This window comes from Platichthys flesus, chromosome 16 (genome assembly GCF_949316205.1).
Source record: "Platichthys flesus chromosome 16, fPlaFle2.1, whole genome shotgun sequence".
NCBI lineage: Eukaryota > Metazoa > Chordata > Actinopteri > Pleuronectiformes > Pleuronectidae > Platichthys > Platichthys flesus.
The window spans coordinates 15,219,861-15,243,348 of record NC_084960.1 but is presented as its reverse complement, the minus strand read 5'-3'; positions in this window follow the sequence as shown (position 1 = coordinate 15,243,348).

Below are 23,488 nucleotides of genomic sequence, written 5' to 3'. Positions count from 1 at the left end.
CTTGGAAATTTGGATATTTACTGCTCTTGTGTCTGGCGAGTTGAGGTCAGTGTCTCGTGTTGCATCTATTTGCATAGATTTACATCTAAAAGATGCCATAAATTTGTAGCTATTTCAGTGTCTTTGTGTCTCCTTCACTGCCGCTGTTTCCTGTTCCATTATTGCTGTTTATGCAATGATCATTTATTTGTACGTCTCCAGGGCTGAGTTAGTTTTTAACAGTGAGAGAAACACAGTGTTTCATAAAGGCTGACGACCCCGACCAAGGTAACTGAGGAAGTCAACAATCTCCCCCCCCCTCGTTTGGTAATTAACCTTGAACTAATGCTTATGAATGATTAATGAAGCTGGTGTTACGATTGCGAGTTACAACCACTTACACAATACTATAATTTGTATTAAACCATGATAATAGTCTTCTGAGATGGTGGATTCATTAGTGGTAGTTTTATTGAAATTGCTATCTTAATAAGGAGCGTGAGCCTCAGCAGCACGGTCTGCACCTTCTGCACTGTGTTGCGCATGAAGAACAGGAAGACAGATTCTTTCTAAAAGCAGAAGCACAAACAATGAGCCGACAAGGTTTGTCATTTTAGCTGTGAAAAGGGCATCCAGATAGCAGCAGTGAGATTATAAAGTAGCACTAGCTTCACAGAAATATACTTCCAAATTTCTCCTTCAGTATTAAGTTTGTCATCACAATGAAGATTGGCCTCTTTAGGTGAAGTGATACAACACAAGTGAATGTCCTGATATCCAACAATATTCAACAAGGTAGAGTCAAAGACTGCTACTACTTATATTGAGCGTACTATGTTTCCAAATTAAGAAGTCACAAGCCAAGTGTGACGCGGATTAGATGAGGGGCTCGTGAACTCTGCGTTCCAAATACAGATTTTGGGGATTAGCAGATAGATACCTCATATTTGGGGGTAAATGTATTGGATTAAAAATCTTTACTTGCACAATAAACAACACAATGTATTTATATTTCTGTTTATCTATCCATTGGATTGGAGGTGGAATGAACAATTTAAACTAAAGCGCAGTGCTTGACTTTATTGCCAGTTTATAGGCAACATAATAGAGGCTAAAAAAAGGTGGAAAGGAAGTAATGAAACAGTAAAGCTCGGGCCAGTGCAGATGCAGCGTTGCAGTTATACGATGTGGCGGTGAGTTCACTTCCTCCGCCTGACTGATCGCTCCGCACATGTGTTGGATTCTTTGATTTCTTGTAGTTGTCACTGACTCTTGGCTAAAACGCCCGCTTTGTTAAATGCGGTGACATTTCTCCGCAGCAGCCTTGAGGAGAAGTTGGCTCCGGGTCTCGGCTGCAGTCAGACGCGGTTGTGGTTTATGAGCCACGCGGCCAGCCCATTAAACCCGGCGCTCTTTTGTAAAGGTTGTTTGCCTCTTAAACGGTGTCATCTTTATTGATGTGTTTTTTCTCTTAAGGCCCCCCCCCCCCTCCACTCATGTACAGAATTATGCGATGTGGCCCTGGTTTAAATTCAGTTCTCCAACACGAGCTGTTTATTATGGCAGACAGGCCAGCTATAGAGCTATGGCTTCAGAGCAGGGGAAAAAAAAAAAAAGTGAGTGTGGAGGGGAGGGGGTGGACTGTCCCAGCATGAAATGATACAGCAAATTAATGTCTTCCTTTCACAGATAGCCTCTCAACACACACACACACACCGTCAAACACACGACGAAATACACACAGCAGTGGCTCCCCATGCCACATCCTGCTTATCCCTGACACTATGGCAGCTGTAAAAGTGGCCGCCTCTGTGATCGGACGCACAAATCACAGCAGGGGAGAGATGAGATGGTGCCGTGCCGCCGCTCCGAGAGCCGGGGAGGGCCACGGCAGAGGACACGGCGCCAGCCCCTCGCCCCGGAAAAAAGAGGTCACTCTCCAATCGCTTCCCCCTCCGCGCATCAATGTCATTTACACGTCTCACTTTGCTGTATTCAGCCATTCAACTAGTCTTTACCTGTGAGAGCGACCACCTGCGTTTGCTCCTGTGCACTCACGATGCTAACGTGGACTCCGCTCTCATTTTGCTTTTTGCTTCCGCGTTATCTTTAATGCTCCTTTCGTGCGGACTCACCTTTGACATCAATTTCACACGGTTCATCTTGGGCGGCTTTTCAGAGCCACAGTGCCAATATGAATGTTACACACTGAGTAATAACTCTGGATAAGTATTGATCCTGTGGGATTTCACACAATGTGGTAAGTGCTCAATCTCATCGGCTTCGGTCTTTACATGACAGACTGCGTGTGCACGTCTCCGGCTGCTTTGTGTTGGCTGCATGCTCCTCAGCGCACAAACACAACCATACACAATCACACAAATAAATGTGGAAGCGTGGATGGACATGGGGAAGCAAACCTGATCAGCCCTGGAAGCTCTTGCCATGCTGCTGCAGTCTGTCCCCTCCCTCGGCCCTCCCCATCCCTTCACACCCCCCTCTGTTCCCCAGAACTGCTAATGACTGCTAATTGTAGCACAGCAGGGGAGAGATGCTAAAAGCCGGATATCACCAGCCATGCCTGGCCAACGCCACTGCCCACTGGCTGGGAGTCTGGTGGCCCCTGATCTGTCAGCTCCATTTAGTGGGAAGTTGACTCAGGTTCTGTGTATTTGGGAAGGCAGCCAGAAAAACAGAGTTTACGTCAGGATCTTGGCGAATGGGACAATTCCTACGAAAACATTTATATTGTAAATTCACAATAATCCTGGCCAATCGCTGAAGTGCAGAGCATCTAACATACTTTGGAATTATTGTTTGAGACATCTTCAAAAATCATTTTATCACCTCTGCTAAGGAGGTTGTGCTTTTATAAGCCTTTGTTTATTTGTTAAGTAGCAGGATCAGGCTAAAACTGGACAAATTACCACCAAATCTGGCATAAGGATGAGGCATGGGTCAAGGAAGAACACATCGAATTTTGTTGCAGATGCAGATCAGGGCGCGGATCCACTTCCATCCATCCATTTTTTTTATTTTCTTCAACATTGTGAGATAAGACGTTCATCAACGTTTTCACTGGTTTCTCTGACAATGATTTATGGTTCTTGGAGTCAAAAGTCAGGCATATTTCATGGACTGATATTCAGGACTGGTGCAGATCCTGATTAAAATCTGAATCCAGTGCAATTAAATGTGGGTAGCCTGTTTTAAAGCAGGATCACACAAAAACTACTTTACAAAAATAACCCATTAAATGTAAGTGTACTTTTGGATCAGGTTGCACATTGAGCAATGTTTTTTTTTTCACTTTGAAGGTGCAAAATGGGGCCTTTCACCACATTTGTGCAAAAGATTATGTAAAGATTTTTGATTTAAAATATGTAATTAACTTATATGTAATTAACCTATATTTCTTTGAAGGGGTTTAATGTAAACAGTTTGCAGGAAATGTCTGCGCGTACATGGTAATTCTGCTGAAATGCATGTATTTGCAATATGGTGATAAAGTGGCCAATCAGCCTTGGCAGAGGTAAGCGCTGTCGGAGTGGCCTTCTAGTTTCACTGATGTAAAGACTCTGATGGGTTCTACCTCATCCAACCGCTGTGGAGCACAAGCAGCAGATTATTGCTCCAGCAGTAATGCACCATCACCACCATAATGGTCCACATCTTCCAGTAAAAATCCTCATGGTAGCAAACATTGTCATCATTTACTGTCTGTGAAGCTGACGACACGTTACAGTCTGTCTACCGTCTCCTGAAATTAGAGGGATGCTCCAACAGTTTTACACATGAGGGAGCTCACAGCCTCTGACAACAGTTGAATGAAACATTCCTGTTGCGTTGAAGTGAGACATTTTTGATTGGAAAAAAATGATTCATAATGATTTTGTTATTTTGACTCAGGTTTGGGACCTAAAGTATTTAACGTAATGTTGACAAAGATAATCCTATTGCAGTTGTTGCATTATGGGCCTTTTTTTAGATGACTCAGATTATATCTATATGTTCCATGTGACTTCTTCCATCTTATCAGCACTAAATTGCTGAAATGTCCAGTGAAGCACCCTCTACAAAGGTACTGATAAAACTAATCTGTAAAATATTAACAGAACAATCGTATTTAGTGGATTTTCCTTTCTATGTGTCTTTTAGTGATATATAACTGTCACTCATCTCACAACACTGATAAATCTCCACAGACAAATCACAGCTCCCGTGCTCATCACCATAAATTTTGGTCGCATGTAACTAACAAACAACCATATCTAATTTACATATTTGAGAGTAAAGCACAGGGAATGTCTAATAAAAATAATAAATATTGTCCTGTAAAATCAAATATAATAAATCTGAATCTTGTAGATGTGTGGGGAATCCTCCTGGAGCAATCAATAAGCCTCTGTGGTTCTTTGAAGAGATGCAAATTTCGAAGCCATTTCATGTGACAAGCGCGTCACATTAAATGTAGTTTACAGCCACTTAAAGCAGTGATTCAACAGTTTCTTGTGTATTTCAACAAACTACTGATGCTGACAGCAAACACAATGCATCAGTGATTCATCTGCTTCAGACACTGCTCATTTAACAGCAGATATAGAAACAATTTCAGATTGGCTTGTGACTCATTACAAAGAAGTAGCTTTATTTTATCCCAATTCGTTGTTCTAATATGATCAGTTGAGATTAGCTGCATCTCTTGAGGCCTATTTTAAAAAGTGTTCAATTTTGGAGAATTTTGTTAAAATTGTGTCTGTGCTGATGAATGAATGAAAGTTCTATCGTTCTCAGCACTGACAGAGAACAACAGCGAAAAACAAAAAACACAATACCAACCCATTACCAAATTCACACCAAACAATACCAAAATATGGCCTGACGCATAAATTGTCAAAGCCTGAGCAACGGGGCCAACAACCCAACTGAGGGAAAGATAACAATAAATACACAAACAAAATAAATGAATAAATACATATGAATACATTTATATCCTTTTTTCCCTTCCATCTCTTCCAGTTCTTTTTAACTTCATCACTTGTTTTCTTACAAAATAAAGTAACGTTAGATAAACATTCTAACAGATAGATATTCAAAGAATCCACATCCTCAGCTTTAAAAATAAATGTTGTTTTTTTTTCTAACAAAAAGATGAGGTCCTAATGTTAATGTCTGTTTCAGAAACATCTCCTAATCAGCATCCTCGGGTCTCTTGAAAGACACTTTATAAATTCAAGTTTTATTGTTATTGTTATTAATTATAGTGATAGAGCGTCCAGAGACGGCAACTTAAGTTTTTCTCAATGTAAACTCATCTGCTGTTGGATAGAGGAGTTGGCTTCTGGGTAAAAAGTCCACTATAAAGCTCCGGCCGTCCTTTAGTCGCAGCTCGGCCTCAGCTGCTGAGTTTCTCCCACTCACCTTCACCACAGTCCTTCCCGTCTGTGTCCGTGTGCTCGGCTCAGACACCGTTGAGGACATAGTTGTGACAGACGAGCAGGGATTCTCCACATCCTTGCTCTATTTTCCTGAAGTGCCAATTATAATGCCAGTGGATGAGAGATCATAAGCCCTGCATGCAGTGCTGTGATACCCTCCTATTGTCTCCTCTCTGGCGTATTGGACGAGGGGAGAAAGTAGCGTTCCTAACCTTTTTCTTTGTCCTGTTCTAGTTCCTCCATATCGCTCCATCTCTCATTTCAGCAAGGAAATTTCTGCTCTTGTTTCAAATCCAATTTTTCCCAAACTCCATGCGTCAGCAGCAGCCCCTGCGCTGCCCAGTTGAACGCAGTGTCCAATTAAACTCCCATATCCATGCTGGAGAGAATCATTTCTTTCTCTCCTTCTCCCACTCAATCCATCATTAATATTATTTCCTCCCCGCTCTCAATTACCTCTCTCCCTCTCAATTACCCGGCCGTGTTAGAAAAAACGAACATGCCTGATCACAATATGAAATACTAATTAAACCTAAATGTGGAACACAGATTTAGATCTCACATCGGCACCTTTTTTTCACCTTTTCACCTGTTTTTTCCAAGCGTCTGCTCCCTCCCCCCCGCCTCCGATCCCTCTCCCTGCAGCAGATGGCTCTGGTCAGAGGTGGACAGGTAACAGACGACCCTGCACCCCCTCCCAGGGCACCTGAGCCCTGCCCTGCCCCTCCTGCCCCCTCTCCATCCCGCTCCCTGTGTCACCTTCCTCCTCCACCCTCCTCGCCCAGCTCGTTCAACACTTCCAGCTTCTTTCTTTTTCTGCGTCAGCCCCGGCACGCCGACCCCTCCAACTGTTTCCTCCCTCCGCAGGGCTGTCCTCCCCCTCCCTTCCCCTCACTCTCCTCTCCTCTGGGTTGTGTCTGTTGGGCCAGCCCCTCCCTCCTCCCCCCAGTGGTGCAGGCCTTCTGGACGGAGCAGATGGTTAGAGAGGGCCAGGAGGAGACGTCCTCTAACCTGGGAGCCCAGCCAGACCTGGCCCACAGCGAATGCCTGATGCCTGCCTAATAGACCTGGACTGGTCTTGCAAAAATGATCTCACTCCATGTGTGGGTATGGGTATGTGTGTCCATATAGTATTGTTGTGGTTTTTGGAATGTGTGTTATTTAAAACTCAGTTTGTCTATATTTGGCCGTGAAGTTTGTAAACCTTAGAAAGGCCAAAAGTAACAAAATACACATATGTAAGTACTATACCTAAGTTATAGGTATATGTATATGGTATAGGTTATAGGTAGCCACTGTGTTGCGACGAAATAACAAAGTGACCCCGTTCATTTATTGTCTTCACTCAAAGGAGAACAAACTTCTTGTTCTCTATGCACTTTATTCACGAAAGTTTGCAAATACAAGAGCCGATTTAAAAAAATGCCGACGTCAGCACCAGCCGTCTTCGAAACCAATCAATGTCAAGCATAGGTAGACGCAGCCCACGTAGGTGATGACAACATCACACACTTATGTCACGCAAAGGATTTCAGTGAGATCCCTAAGTTACAGTGTGAAACTAAAACTAACCAGATCAAATGTAAAAGACATGAAACTTTGTACTGTCGAGTGTAACTCCGTCCTCATGCGCCCCAGAATCAACCGAATGATTAATGCATCAATTATTATCCAATGATACTTTTACTTCTGGTTCTTTAGGTCTATTTTGATAATGATATATTTGTAAAAAAAATATGCAAAACAAAACATAGAAAAGATATCACACCTAGGAACGTTACATCATTTATACAAGCTAAGCTGTCAGTGTAGATCATATATAAGGTTGAGAAGCACTCTTCTGCTGGGAGAGATATATACATATTCAATACATATATATGTATATATATAAATATATGTGTGTGTGGATGTTAATTATTTTCAGTCGTATTCTAAACACTGACACATGTTTTCATAAAGTAACATAGCGCTTAGAAGTTTTAATTTGACCTTTCCCTGTGTTTACTCGTGTGTGTTGGATTATGATTGCATGTAATTAAGAAATATCTAAACTGTTTCTATGGTAACATGCAGATCCCTGGACTGAGGCTGAAGTTACACAGGCGTCCACCGATTGCTGCGGTCGAACCCGGGTGGTGTCTTGATTTATTTTTTTAAGATGGTAAAAAAGAATGTCTGAACTCAAAACTCTGATGCTTCACATTTTGTTTTCAGGAGTTTTACTGTTTTTGAAGACAGATCTTTTCTACTTGTGTAGGTGGGTTTGATCTCGATAAGTGCACATTATGATTGATGTGCTGGTTTCAGAAATATATTGAGTTTGAAATACATAGTGGAGGAAAGTTTATGCTGTAGCTGGTGGAGAATAAATGTCTATCAAATCCACCACAGAGACTTTTCCAATCCCGAGGATTCCTTCTTCTGCACATGTGGTCTCTAATACCCAGACCTTTGGTTTCAGGGCACCTTCACTGTGAAGACACAGATATTCTGTCTCCATAAAAATCAACGAAACCCTCCCCGCTCACTGTTTGCGAAGTGTATTCATGGCTATTCCCTAAAATTAATTTAAAATGCATTAATACCACAGGGACAAACTCAATGAGCTCAGCCTAGTTTCCCCTCATTTGCCCAGCGAGTCCAAACGGATTGTTGTTCTCCCCAGACGCTGCTCCTCTCCAATCTCTTCCTGTTATTAAATATTAAAATCTCCACTGCAATCACTCTGTTTAGTAAACACTCTGGGGAGCTCACCAAGACTATTAAAGCACAGATGATTGCAATGGTTTGTTTTTGTTTAGTTTTGTTCCTTGATATGGCCGACATGTTAATTGCCAAAGGATGATTAACTGTTTGACCATCACAGAAACATTCCCGTCACCTGACCGATTTTTTTATGCCGCCTTCTGTGACTTTCTTCCCTCTTCCTCCGTTATTTCCTCTCCCGTGTTTGCATTGTGATGCAATATTACATACACCCACCAAATATGCACATTCTCATAATGATTTCACACTCCCACTCTCTCCCTTCTTTGATCTTTTTATTCTTATGTCCTCACCTGCCCAGCGACTGACACGGAAGAACATTGAATTTATCTTCTCTTTCCCTGTTTTGCATCATTTATCATTCCTGTCCATTCTGAGTGCTCCTCTTCTCAATTGTGTTGTTTGTCATCCGATCTCCAGTGTCGTGCTGTTTTTCTAATAAGCGGCACAATAATTTCTGTCTGATATTAATGGCGGCACACAGCACCATCCGAGAAACTCCAGCTGTGCAGAGGCGAGGACGGGCATCTCGTAGCCCCGGTGCCACCAGGCGCCGTGCACGCAGACCGCCGCCGCCCCCACCGCCGCCTGGGGAGCATGCATGCGTGCCCTGGAGGTGATGCTAATGGGAGATTTTAACTACATTTCCCTCCTTCCTCCCTTCCTCGCCTCCCCTCCCACTGGTGCTGCGGATATGAGCCTAGAGCAAACAGAGGGCACTCTCATTAAGGGACTAGTGCTGGTATTAAATTCGCTGTTATTAGAGAGGCCTGCTTTCATTTCACTGGCACAGCAAACCACAGACACCCACAGGAGACTCAGGGTGAGGACTAGATTACACTCATACGTTGAGCAGGCGGGTGGTGTGTGCGTGTTTGTGTGTTTGAGTCCAAGCTATAAAGGGTGTTAAGAATATTGGGAGTTGCAGTCACTGCATCCTTTTTTGTAGGAGCCGCTTGCATCAAGAGACCCAGGTTTAAAATAATGGGATGTAATGTGACTTGGCAGAGAGCATCACGCTAATGGCAGAATTCCCTGCTGTGCTTTGGCCCTGCCTCATTGGCTCTTTGTCAGAGAGGGAGGTCATTTTTCACATTACTGCTAACCCCCCGCCTGACACGTCAAAGATGGACAAAATCAATATACATACGGCAACAAAGACTCGGGCTCCACAAAGCCCGGGCCACCTATTTGATCAAAGACTGCTCCACATGCCAGAGCAGAACGTGCACAAATGCTTCTCCGATGTGAACTGGCAGGTTCGCAGCCAGGCTCCTGCATCTGGAGAAATGCCCTCTAGGATTTCCTCGCCGCCGTTCCTCCGTCTGCCGATGCCGCTCTTGTCAGTGGCCCCTCAGGGCACGGGCCGGCCGAGTGGAGAGAGTGAGCCAAAGTGACTGTGACAAGGGAACTCGCATCAAATTCCCTGACAGTTACCTCACCAACCTCCTCTAATACCGCCATGTCACACGCATAGGGAGATTACTGAATGGATTTAGTGAATGTGAAATGTGAGTGAACGCTCCATGATACATGATTTGTTTTTTTTTCTTCTCCTCCCCGGAGCCAAGGGAGCCTGACTATGTGATATGCTGTTATCAGGCGTAGGCGCTTGGCTGGCTCCACTGGGGAAGAACACAGAACAGGTGGCACAGAGGCAAAAGCGGTGCAGACTGAGCGCATGCTGTGAACACGCCGCAGGTGTCCTGCTCGCCCGTGGCAAAAGGCTTAGGAAACAGTCCGTGCATACCGTCAGAGGCACAAACAAACTTAATTATATCGGAGATTTACTGCAGGAGGACCTCATTTGACTCTCTGTATTTGTTGTGGTGTTTGCGATTGTAGCAGGCACTCGGTTTTTCATGGTGGCAGGCCCTTCTGTTGCTGCTGTAAAGCACAGCAGTGTGTTCAGCTGTGACTGGGACTCATTAGAGGAGGAGAGTGTCCGTCATGGTGCCTGGCTGTCTGCGTACTGGTCATCCAGCAGGGGACTGGGGGAAAATAGGCAGTGGAGGAGGCGGGCAGGGCCCCGTGAAGTCTCCCTGTGCGTCCAGCCCGCTCCATCCTTTTCTTTCTCTCCTCTCTCCTTGATCTGTCCCGCTGCTCTCTTCACCATTTTCTTTGCGTCCCTGTCTTCCATCTCTCACCGGGGGTTCATCTCTTGTGATTCGCTGAAGCCCATTATCAGATTCCCGCCAACCTCCATCCCCAGCCACCCTCTCAACAACAACACACAAGATCCGATCAAAGCCCCTAGAGGACCGGCTGCCTGATTGATGCTTATCAAAGAATCCATTGTTGTTGACCTGTGCTGTCAATCCCAGTCATCATCTGTGCCACCGTTATTGCAGGTCTCTCACTGTACTGTATTGGTGTGTTGTTAGCCAGGTATTGTCTCTGCGGCATCCCAAACAATGTTCAATAATGAAAGACGGTTCCAGGTGTGCCAGACGACCATGACAGGCCGAGCGGACATTCCCTCATTTATACATCAGTAATGCAGTTTCAAATCCTCCATGATGGAGCCTGAAGCCGAACAGAAGCCGAACAGAATGGCCACTGGCATAAAACCCACACCGGACCCGAAACAGAATCAACACCCTGTGTAACAGATTGTTATACTTCGACACAGAGTACCTATCAATACGATTTTTAAGTCACTAAATTCCTGGACTGCCCCAGAAAGTCAAAGATTCAAACCACCAGCTGGAGACGCCTGAGTTGACAGAGATTCTTGAAGTCGGGTGTTTTTGTTTTTTTGTGGTGGTTGTAATTTTTTCAGTCAGTGTGCTCTTTACCTCTATGGACATTTCAGTTCCCAGAAGAAGCTGCAGAGTGAGCGCTACTCGCTTTCATTTTATTCTCTGGGGTAAAATCCTTCCACGAGGTGAAGTGGTCCTGTCTGTGCTGCAGCCGCAGACCTGGACCCGGGGTGAGTCTGAGTTAGACAAATGCAGCAGCTCAGAGAAAAGGAGGCTGTGCTCTGTCAGGTTCCAGGATAACAGGACCTTCTGGAAAGAAGTGGTAAATCCACAGCTCCCAGCAACTTATGCAATATAGTCTCTTGCTTTTGGATGTCTGGTGTCGAAAAATAAGATTGGCATAGTTACTGTTCTGGTTCTCAGACCATCCCCAAGACCCAACAGTCCCCTTAAATTCAATCAAGCTGCACCAAAGTGTAAAGACTTATTGGTGTCTGTACAAAAAGAAATTGTTCCCTTACTTAATCTTGCTATGTTTAAATAAGTAGAAAAACAATCTTCAATCTATACGGATATATTATTAGTAATTATCCTTCCAGCAAGTTTCATGGAAATCCATTCTGTAGTTTTGTGGAAAAAAGTTAAAAATTATCAGATATTCATGGTGAACAACCAAATCTTATTAAACGTACACAACTCTTAAATCTTTAAACGTTTAACAAAGATATTGATCTTTTGATGGCAGAAGAATTTGAAGTCTAAAAGGTGCTGTTCAACTACACAATGCAGACAGAGCATTGAGTGATTACAAACTTCATGCTCCTCAGCCAGAGTTAAGATTTCAATGTGGATGTGTACTAAAAAATACAATGAGGGAGGAAATCAAATGACATCATCTCCTGACAAAGTAGGTGTATGACAAATATTGCGCTGAAACCATTATTCACTCTGATGAAGTGAATAATGCACAAAAAAATGGAAGCAATCAACAGTTAAGCTGTAAGCACCATTGAGAATACCAAGGTCATTGTAGAGTTTCATTGTGAGTTTACTGTTTTGGGGGTTTATAATGACATGAAGAGGGGTTTTCTTTCTAAAACACGCTGAGTTTTTGTTTCATTTTTTTCACATTTTTTTTCAGATGAATTTCTTTTAATCCGGAGGACAATTATAAACAGGGTATTGAGTGTCTGTTTTGCTATCGTTTGTCTTTGTCTTTTTTGTTTTCTACAAATACAAATCCTACGAATCTCTGTATACTTTCCCCTCGTACTTTATAAAGCTCTCTTCTTACCCATGTTCCTCTATGGTCATACATTGATTCATTATTTGCGTTCCACTTTAATTACCTCCACCAAGAAGGTCGTAATTTCACCCCTGTCCTTTGTTTTGTTTGTGTGTTGTTTAGTTTGTTGTGATTGTCAGCGGGACTATGCAAAACTACAGAGCCCATTACATTTTGCCTTGAGCAATTTGGTGCAGCTTGATTGGATTTAAAGGGGCTGCTGGGCCTTGGTGGATTTTTGTTCTAATTCATCAAGAAATCCGCCCTTTCTGTATCTGGCCGTCTTCCACTGATGAGGAGAGTATCCCTCAGAGCCACAGGTCTCTGTGCAGCTCTCAGACCAGCAGGACCAGTGCTGTGTCAGTGTCAGATCTTCACTCATGTGTAGAGCAGCTCAGACACAAGCTCCGTCTCTGCAAGCAACCCAATACTCTCTCTCACGCTGTCTCCTGCTCTCCTCCGCTCCTCTCTTTTTTCCTGTCTCCCCCTCTCTCCTCCGCCAAGCTGTCATTTTCATCTTCTGTCTTATACTCTAAGGGGAGATTACCTCCTCTTCACAAGCCGGGACTGATATTTCATTTCCAAATCAATGTGTCTCATAGTCTCCTGCTCTCTCTTTCTGCGATGTAGTGAGAGACAAACAGAGGGAAGCTGAGGCAAAATGGGCATGTTGACATGTAAGAGGAGGTGGCGTCTGTGAGGCTGAGCCTCTGTGGCACTCAAATGAGAAAGGACATCGCTCATTTCCAACCTCAAATTGCCTTGCTCTCATCTCTGACCCTCGCTTAACAGCCTCACTCAGGCAATTCATTGCCCATTCTCACACACAAAAACAAGTGTGTTTACACAGCAACATGGGTAAACATGTACACACACAGGCAACATCACAACTCTCACCACCGCAGAGTTAACAAAACAGGTCTAAATGTGTTGTCCATTCTGCTGCCACAGCCTTGACCAATGCATGAGCCCGTTATTGACTCAAATCTGTTAACACACATTACAAAGACCAGGCGGCCATTTATATCCCAAGCCTTCTGGGCAAGACTCTGTCTCCATGGCTACACGATCATGTTGACCAGATAAAAAGCTAAAAAATAATGGCTACCCGGGAGGCAGAGTGATTGATTGCAGTTTGCCACGAGGGAGAATCGGCCGTGTAGTGGATGTTCCTGGGTGCTGCGGAGTCATCTAGTTGACATTTCACCTCATGGGCAGGGATGAGCAGCTCTTTCACCCGCTTCAGTTATTTCCCTCCCCTCTCCACCTTCTGTCAGATTGCCCTGTGGAAACAGCCCTGCTCATATAACTTCATTACTTTTTAATGTTGCCATAATTACTCCAGCATGTTGTAATTGGACAGAGATATGAGAACAATAAAGGATGTCAGGACAGAGAACAGGGCTTTAATTGTGGGTTAATGATATTTATTTTGCGGCGCGCTCTTCTTCTTCTGAGTCACAGCTCAGGCGCGTGGGCTAAGTGTTGGATCTCAGGGGAGAGTGAGGGGGTGCCTGTTTCTCTCCCCGGGAGGTGAGGAGATGCTTTCTTTCCTCTTGCTTCACTTTTGGCACATTAACCTCCGATCTGATTAAGCGCTGTAACGGAGCCCGGTTGCGCAGTGGCCAAGTGGCCGCGCTCCTGTGGGCTCGGATTAGGCCTGACCCCTAACCGACGGGTCAGTAACTGATAATGAACTTAGCTTTATCAGCCCCATTTGTTTCCCCAAGGGTCCACGAAGCAGCTGTGCGGCTGGTGTGAGCTCTGGGAGCAGTGGGGGTTAATGCTCAGATGACATTCATGTTCCCTTATCAGGTCTCACTGGAGGCTCCTCAGCTCAAAGCCACTCTGGAGAAAAAAAGTATTAATATACCCAGGGGACAGATACTGTGTGAAGATGTACGTAGGAATGACAGGAACAATATTCATGACGGACAGCAAATATATTTTTCCCACTTTCGATTTGTTTGTTTCACAGAAAGAATCAAATCACACAATTTTGTGACTTCATCGATTAAGTTTAAATAAGTGGAGGGTCAGGGGTCAAATTTCTAAATTTATGTTTTGTCATTTTAACAAACTGCAGTTCCCATCTGTTTAGTATTATTTTTTTTAGATTTCATGATATCCAACTCTTCCTCCCCCCCCCCCCCCCCCCCCCGGCTGCTGTGTGCTGGCATGTTTAAATGATATTGATTGGCCCAGGAGAGGAGTTATAATTACCGACCAAAGCAAGGTGACATATTTGTTTTTGACTGGCCCACAGGGAGACGGCCTTGTTCTCGTTGAACATGTTTATCTTCATCTTGCAGTGGTTTTAGTTGTCCATGGTGAACACTAAGCAAGTAGAGTGGGGTAATGAAAGTGGCTTCTACATAGTTATTAATTATGAATATTATTTTGTCTAATTATAGCAATAATTACAGAGTTGTTTTGACAACTATTGCTAAACTGATGGTTGAAACTTGGCCGCAGTCGACCCTTAACTGATTTCCCCTGCATCAATGACTTGTTATGAGTGACGACGGATTGACAGGCGACTTATGCGACGGCAGAATTGGGCAGCGGGATGGACGAAAGGAGGAAAGACGAGGAGTGAAGAGGTGCGAGGGGAGTTCCACATCCTTATCAATTACTCTCTTCGTCCACCTGGGGTTTGCATATGCCATTGATGAGGTGGGGATTATCAGGCGAGGAGAGACGAGATGAGGAGATGAGAGAAGCCGCTAGATTAATATCCTGCCACGGCGGCCCAGGGAGAGATTAATTTCCTCTTTACCACCATTTAAAAAAGAGGCGCATGCGTCCGGTGCTGGCAGTTACTTTAGTGGAGAGAGAGAGAGAGAGAGTGATCGGGCTACATGCCACGCTGACACCCAGGGGGTTGATGGGTAGGACAGTGGATATCATTGGTCATGTAGTGAACCTACTCTCAGTCTGCCAAAGTGACTTTTGCCCTGTGTGTATATTTTTGTGTGTATGTGTGTGTGTGTGTGTGTGGAAACGTGTGATTGATTGAATCTCTGAGTGCTTGTGCCACTGGGAAGCGAAAGAACCTATGAGTGTGCAGGCATGTGAGAAGATTGAAACGTGTGTGTGTGCGTGTGTGTGTGTGTGTGTGTGTTCGTGTGTGTGTTCGCGTGTGGCATGACACGCTTCCTGAGATTTAATTTGATTAAATGAGAGTGCTGTCACTGTAACCAATGAGAAAGATGATCTTACTCCCATTTCTGCGGTATTAGGCACATGGAAATGATGGCGTTTTTAGATCTTCTGCTCTGTGCCTGGCAATATTTGGTGAATATCCAGCAGAGAAGTCTGACATTACAGGGAGCCTAATTGGAGTTGTAGGAAATGTACAACTCAGTAAAGGCAGGGTTTCCTCATGCAGTTTGTTTAAATGACAAGTAGATCTCACGCAGTCTCTTACAATCCTTCATTAGATGGAAGAATGTGACAGCTTGAGTTTCATTATGATGCGGAAAGATTCTTATTGAAAAATATAAGTGTTTGATATAAATGAACAAACACTGTTGCTGCTTGCAACTACATAATTGTATGTTGTTAACTATTTATTTCCTTCTCCATGGACGTTATGTATTTGTCTGCATTTGTTTGTTAGTTTGTATGATTACGGAAAAAATGACAGGTTACCTGGTCACTTGGTGGAAGGGTGTGGGATGGGTCGAGACAGAAAGAAAAACAAATACAATGTTGTCGCGGATCTGGATCAGGGTTTTTTTTTCACTTTCTTTTACATTGTATTTTCAACATTCTAAAAGAGTTCTCATAAAATAATTTATGGATCTCAATTAAAAATATCAGGCATGTGTAGACGACGGATATCTATGAGTATATACAATTTGGTTCTGATCCAAATCAAATTCCTGCTCTAGTGAGTTTAAATCGGTTTTCATGAGGGGAACGTTCGGCCTTGGCTGACTGAGTGCCATTCTAGTTAAACGTTTGTTTACAACTTATAAATGCTAAACAAACATTCTAGTTAAATGTTTGTTTACTACTTTAAATGCTAAACTTGCTTCAACATTAAATATTATCAAGTAGTATTTATTACATTTTGGTTTATATTTAAATGACTAATTATATCTTGAAATTCTTCCCTACACAAGGTTCGCTCCACTGATTATCGCATTCTGGTTGAGTGTCAGCTCACCATTGAAGCGCTCAGTCATTAGTCATTAGCTGACATTATATATCTTCCTCCTTATTAGAAACGCAACAAGCTCGATAGCTGCAAATGCAGCCACTCACAAACACTCTATCAAACAATTGCCTTATTGATCGGCCTCTCTCCCCTCGTGCACCTGGGCTCAGATGGATGGACTTCGGAGTGTCAGTCAGTCCCGTGAGTCAGATCCCTCGGAATGCACCTCCTCTCACTCGCCTCCTGCAGTGATGGCTCTGCTCAAATGTCAAAGTAAATGAGCTGGCCAGGCTGTGCGACCGTATGGACTCATCAGGCCACTTTCTCCTACATGTTTTTTGCAGAACTCATATCTCAAACACACACACTAACAAACACACACACACAGACACACACACACATATACAGTTACCCTCTCTACAAATCCATCTCTCGCCACCCCCCATAGTTCTCAAGGGGCCCGGGGTCATTTGCTCGCTTACAGGTGTAATTAAAGGTCTGTTAATTATTTAGTCCGCTCTAGGGGGTGGCCCATCCTTGGCCGCCGGTCTGATCAGTGTGTGACTTGTTGAATGGAGAAGATTAAGGCCCACAGGTAAACATCAGTTTCTCTCTGAGTTTAGAGTCTCCACCGAGCGAACACACACAGAAAGAGCAATACCGTGTTTGGATAATTCTATTTCGCTGCCTTTGTTATTTTCAACAAATGAATTATCATATACGTTTTGATCAGCTGCGATCTGTGACAACATCCACAGTGCTATAGCCAAGTTGAGTATTGTAGGTCAAAGTTGAACTATGAAATAACATTATGTGCCATTATGGTTTCCTCCTAATAACCTTAGTTATAATAAGACATTAGTTGTATGGAATCCAACTCTTTCTAATTGTAAAGGTGAGAGAGACAAGAGACCAGGACCAGCTGTTAAACCAGAAAAGAGAGGACAAAGGAACATGATCAAAAAAGTGTTTAAAGTACATAACAATGAAAGAATTGGAATAGTCAGTTTGAATGAAAGCCAATGTCAACCATTTTACTGAAGCTTTTACAAAATGAATAGTTTTAATAAGGGGTTTATAGAAACGGAGAGATTTTGATGTGGTGAGCTATAATAGTGAAAGGCCGGTCACCATTGTTACAAGAACAGCACAGCACAGACCCTTTCACAACAACAACAAATCCTAATTATTCAGGCGAGAAGTGGAGCATCCGGATGCAACAGACAGAGGCAGGAAGCGATCACGTGGTTTTCTTTACAACACGCACCGGTGTCAGCTCTTATCCCCAAATACTCTCCTGACATCTTCGTCTGTGTCTTCTTCATGTGTGTCACCACATTTTCAGCTTTAAAATAAATTTGTTTTCTTTTCATTTTTTTCATTTTTGTGGCTGTCAGGCTTCAGAAGCATCATCAAGCCCCCCCCACTCGCTCGTGTTGAACCCAGCCGGGGGATCAGATCAGATTCTACTGGATTTCTACGGACTTTACACGAGGAGGCCAGGAAGAGAGAGTCTCGCTGAAACTGCTGAGCTCCTCACTCGGACATTTGCATTTACACATGCATTCCTGTTGAAATGCAGAGTATCTGCAGAGTTCAGTGCTTTCTGAAAGCCGCTTAGGTGTCTGTGGATCTTAGTGGTCCAAAGGGCACATACCAGGTCAACCAATCTTTAAGGCCTTAAAAGTGAGCACTACAATTTTAAAATCAATATGAAATCAAACAGGGAGTCAGTGTAGGGAGGCGAGTGCAGGGGTGATGTGGCGTTGTCTTTCTGTCCCCATAATAAGCCAAGCAGCAGCATGCCGTACCGACTGCAGATGGTGCACGGAGCCCCAGCTGATTCCCAAGTAAATTGCATTCCAATCAGCAAGTGGCGATAAAAGCATGTACAATTTTCTGTTGATTATTTTGAGACTGAACATTGGTCATCAAGAAAGAGATTACCCCTGGGTTTCCATCTACCTGCCAAGCCGATGGATCCAAGGGAACAAAACAGGATTATTTATAGAATTCTTTTCAACACTGTTGAACTTAAGCTGATTGTTGGATGATTCAATATCATGTTTGGAGATGCTATGATGCTGAGATATACAGGATTTAGTAACATGATGTCTGCATGAAAATGTACAAATACATCATGACTTTGACCAGGCAAACCATGTGACTACGTAGCTGAGTAGTAACTAAGTAACAAGAGGAACAAACAGAGTTCAATTCCATTTGAGGGGTAAGATCAAAGAAAACTCAGAGCATTAACTTAACGAGACTAGTGAGAATGAACCAAACTACTAAAGTCTGACAGCTAAAGAATGAACGGAAACTCAATATAAAGCAATGAAAGTCCATGGGGAGCTTTGGATGGATTTTCTCTGTAAATTCATCACTTACAAGTGACTTGTTTCACATTGTTCCGTGGTTTATCAAAAATCTTAATGGCTAATTTTCTCTTTGTAGATTAATTAATGAAGTGATTGTTTCAGCATAAACAAAAAGTCTGAAATGAGTTGCTCATGGGAGACTAAGGCAGGAAGTGTAGGTGAGATGTATGAACCAGGCAAGTGTTTTGATAGTTGGCGATCCAGCTTGCTCAGCCCCTGACCGACTCCTCACCTCCATCCCCATGGGGGATAATGACACTAATACCTGTAAATGGCAGCCTGGAAGGAGGAAGGCAGGGGGCACCAGGCCTTTTAAACCAATTTCAAGACCGTCAATTAAGCTGGTGATTTGTGTTGGACAGAAATCACTCTGGCACTGCCACTTCAATGGCCCCCCTCTCTGCACACACACATACTGTTCCTCCATCCAACAGTCCTTGGGGGACTCAAAGAGCCATTGATTGGTTGAGCTGTTCGCCCCTCAGACAGATCGATAAGCACTGTGTTCTCCCAGCGCTGTGCTGGAAGGGTGAGGCTGGGTAGACGCTCATTTGCCCGTTCCCATGGGAACTGTTCCGAGTCCCGGCGGATATAGTGCCTTAAAAACCTCCACAATTTTCTCTCAAAGTTTGTGCTTTGGAAGTTTTACTCAATCAACCTTTGAGGACAGTTAATTTTGTGTCAAACGCTAAATGCTTCAATTGGCAGTAAAACCTGTCCAAGTAAGAGGGTATCTTGGTTTTTATTGGTTCTTTCTTTTAAGACAGATTATAGTGGTGTGTGTGTGTGTGGTACGGCACAATAATGAATTTCTCTTTATTAAAAATTGATTTCCATTAAAAGTAATCAAACTTTTCATGGCGCTAGATTGGTGGGAATTTTTTTTCGATTGCGAAAAACTATTTTAATCCTACTTTTAGAATGACTACCAATCTACACAGAAGAGTTTGAATCATTACATTCATCAATCAGCTGTACAGTGCCTCGCTCCAATATCAGCTGTTAATAGTCTGAACCCTGAACCCTGAAAGGATTGGCAGGCTATCGCTGAAGCCATGAAAAGCCGGGGGAAAGTTTAGAGCAGTATCTTCTGATCCATCAATCTCAAAACCAATAGCTTCGTTGTCTTGGGCATGAATCTCCCCTCAGTACCAGCCCTGAATCGTTTGAACCATCAATCTCCCCTCTATTAGACTTGCACTGTCTGCTCCATGGCCATGTCTGCTCATTGGAGTTATGGGTTGAGGAGAGATGAGGGGGGGGAACTGTAGACAGATGATAGAGACATGCAGGGGAGGAGTAGTGCAGGCAGAGGTTAGAGTAGGCAGAGATATGCTTGGTATTTAGGCGGGGATACATGAAGAATGGTTGTATCCGTCACATCCTGCCCTCCTGTCTCCACTCGGTGGTCCCCGCCACTCTGTCCGTTCATGGCGGTGGCTAATAAAGAGTGCAGCGCGGCCCTATGTTCTGGTCATAAAACCAAATTAAAATATTAAATCTGTCAGGGCCCGTCCTCGTAAATAAAGCCATATATTACTCCTCCGTCTATAAAAGTGAAAAAGGGTCGAGGCATTTTATGAGGGGAAGAGGAGCAGCACTATTTCAGGTCGGATCGCCGAAAGCCACATGCAGCATCACCGCCCCTCACCTGTAGGCCGAGCTAATTATTCACCGTGCCGGGATGGAAAACCGGATCGATCGAGAGTCAGACTCAGGGGCACAGTGTTTTTTTTATATCCGTATCAATACCTGGATGAAATAACAAAAAAGGTTATCAAATCTGCATGAAATATTTGAATGCCTGCAGTAGTATACAAAAATCACAAAGAAATATATATAATAATACATTTCCTGACTGATACCATGTTTTTTCCTTTCAAAGCATTGTCTGATATTTTGCTTTGAAGACGGTGATGCACTTAATTAGCTGGAGTTTAGTCTGACTAAACATTTATCAACAGAAAATACAAAAAATGAATTTGTACATTTGTAAACTACATTCAATGATAAGTCCACTATAATTTCCAGATGTGCATCCTGTATACATAGATTAAAGCAAAACAATTGCATACCATTCTAAACTCCAGTGTAAATCAAAAGGAAAGAACATATACGATTCAAGAATACCTTCCCGTGGTTACTGGTTATCACAAGTATATTTAGAATATCCAATCTGAAATCTTATTTTAAAGGGTGAGGCTGCAATTACTGAAATGTTTCTTATTGGTTACAAATCCCACTGCAAACTAACAATGAATTAATATCAATAAATATGAATATACAGTCCTTGGTCTTGTGATGTTACTGACAGTGCCTTTAGCATTCCCCGCTGCCAGTTGAGTTATGAGACCCAAACAGGAAGTGATTCTTATAAAAATGAAAATGTATAAATTAGCAATTCTGTTGAATAGCAGAATGTCTACCACTTGTCTATAGATCAGTTGTATTAGATGTATGGTACATGCTGGTCTCCCCACATGCCCACTTGAGGGGTTGTACCAGCCTTTGTGATTTCTATCCACAACTGACTGGCCTCCCGCAGCGGCCAAGTCCAGTGGTCCCTGAGATCAGAGCCATTAGCATTAGCAGGTGGAAGGGATGTTGGGATGGACTTCCACCTGCTTCTGGGCAGCTGTTTCTGCCCCCTTAGCTAATTGGCTGGCAGGTGGCCGCGGCAACTCAAGTGTGTCTCAGCCAGGAAGAAGAAACGGGAGAACATCAAGTATCCCACAATATCCTGGACCAAAGATGAAAAGGCTTCTGCAAAATGAAAACAAGTAACACACTATACACACAGGCTATAATGCACAAGCACACACACACACACACACACACACGCAGAGGCACACAGACACGCACACGCATATGCAGAGGCTGTAACACACACACATGCTTGCACAAACTCATACACTCACATCTTGTGGTTATTTGCTCACAATAAACACAAACCTGAAATGAACGCATGCACAGACACACACACACATACGCACGCACGCACTTCCTCTGTCTATTTCATTTTGTCTGACAAAGTCACACAAAGATTTTCACGTACACAGTAGCAAACGCACGCACATTCTTTGAGCTGTGTAGAGTAACCTTGGCGCCAGCATGGTGCCTGCTTCGCCAGTCTGGTAGATAGATGGTCCTCGACGCAGGCTGGCACTGGCTTTTCATTATGTTCGCTACCAATCCATAGAAACTGGCCTTGAGTTCTGGATTTCTTCCCCCTTTCCTCTCTCTCATTTGCCACAAGCTTTCAGTTTACTCTGCTGCACTGTACCTGCTCTGTCTCTCCGTGGTCAGCGACAATCCTTTTTCTTTATCTATTGTCTTTTAGTTGCTTCAATTCCTCCTCTCCTCTCCTCTCCTCTCCTCTCCTCTCCTCTCCTCTCCTCTCCTCTCCTCTCCTCTCCCGCCTTAATTAGGATGTGGGGGAGCTGGTTGTCGGTTGAGTAAGCTCAGTATCAGATGATTAATTGCTGGAGGGGGGTACAGCAGCCCAGGGGCAGTATGGCTGGGGGAACACAAGGTTACAGGATGGTGTAACCCCCACGCCTCCTTTTACTTTGCTCTCTCCCTTTCTCTTTATCTTCTTCAGCAACTTGCTCTCTCCCTCTTTTTCCCCTTCTCTTCATCTCTGTCTCATTTACCCTCTCCGGCTCCCCTCTCTCCTTGTTGATCTGTTGTAAAGCAAACTCCCCACGGTTCCTCTCCTGACCTACGCGTGTTTACTGGCTGCGGCCGCCTCAGAGAGGGAGCATCGCTGCACATATGTGTGCCGTTGATTAAGATGAAAGGCCGAAGGCAGACAAACAGCGAATCAAACCAGCTGTTCAGCACTGCAATGATCATTAGCTCTGTGTACTCATTAACCAGCCTGGTTTTATGTGTTTCGGCTGGTCGGACTGTTCAGACCTCCCTCTGTGTTTGCAGCGTTGTTTGCCTAACGTCTGTGGTGTGGTGGTCATTGGTCTGCTGACCTTGGCTGCCAGCAGGTTGAGGGTGTCAGACTGTGGCTATGATTAGTTTGCAGATAGTGGACCTTGTCTTCTGTTGGCCAGAGGGCAGAAAATCTATTATGTGATTGGTGGGTTGGCAAGGCGCTCTGTGGTGGCAGCATCAAGCAGGAGTGTATAGCCCGGACTATAAATTTAGATTAATAGAAGGGTAGCTGCCTTAGTTTGTAATTAATAGCACTGACCTGCAGGGGCTACACGTATTACTAAAGCCTGAACAGAGCAGGACACCTCCCTGACCCATACGCACCTCACCCACTCTGTTACAGTGAATGGAGACCTCATCTATTTTCTCAGGGTCTCTTTTATTTATGGCTTGTTTGACTTCACTGCTCTCTGCAAAATGCTGCTCGGCACGCAGCGTTGGTTTGCTTTATTGTGCAGAGTCACACAATGCTGTCGTGTTTCGGATTGTACCTGCAAAAGGACAGCAGCCCACCTTACACAAAGCACCTTCTGAGACAAAGTGCTGCTTCAGCTCTTTGCACGGAACTCGTCTTTGACCATTTTGTTTGTACATGAAAGTGATTTTCGGCCATTCTCTGGCTAGAGCTGTATTTTCTGCTGTGCCCCACTTCTCCCATTCTCTTTTCACTCTCTCTCGCTCTCAGTATTTTCACTTTCTCTCCCTCCCCTGCCCACTGCCGACTTTCTCTCCCTCCATCATATCGAGCTGTCTGTCAGTGTGGGGCCTCATGTCTCTCGCTCTTTGATGGATGGGGAACACGTAGGAGGAGCAGCCGTCCTTAATAG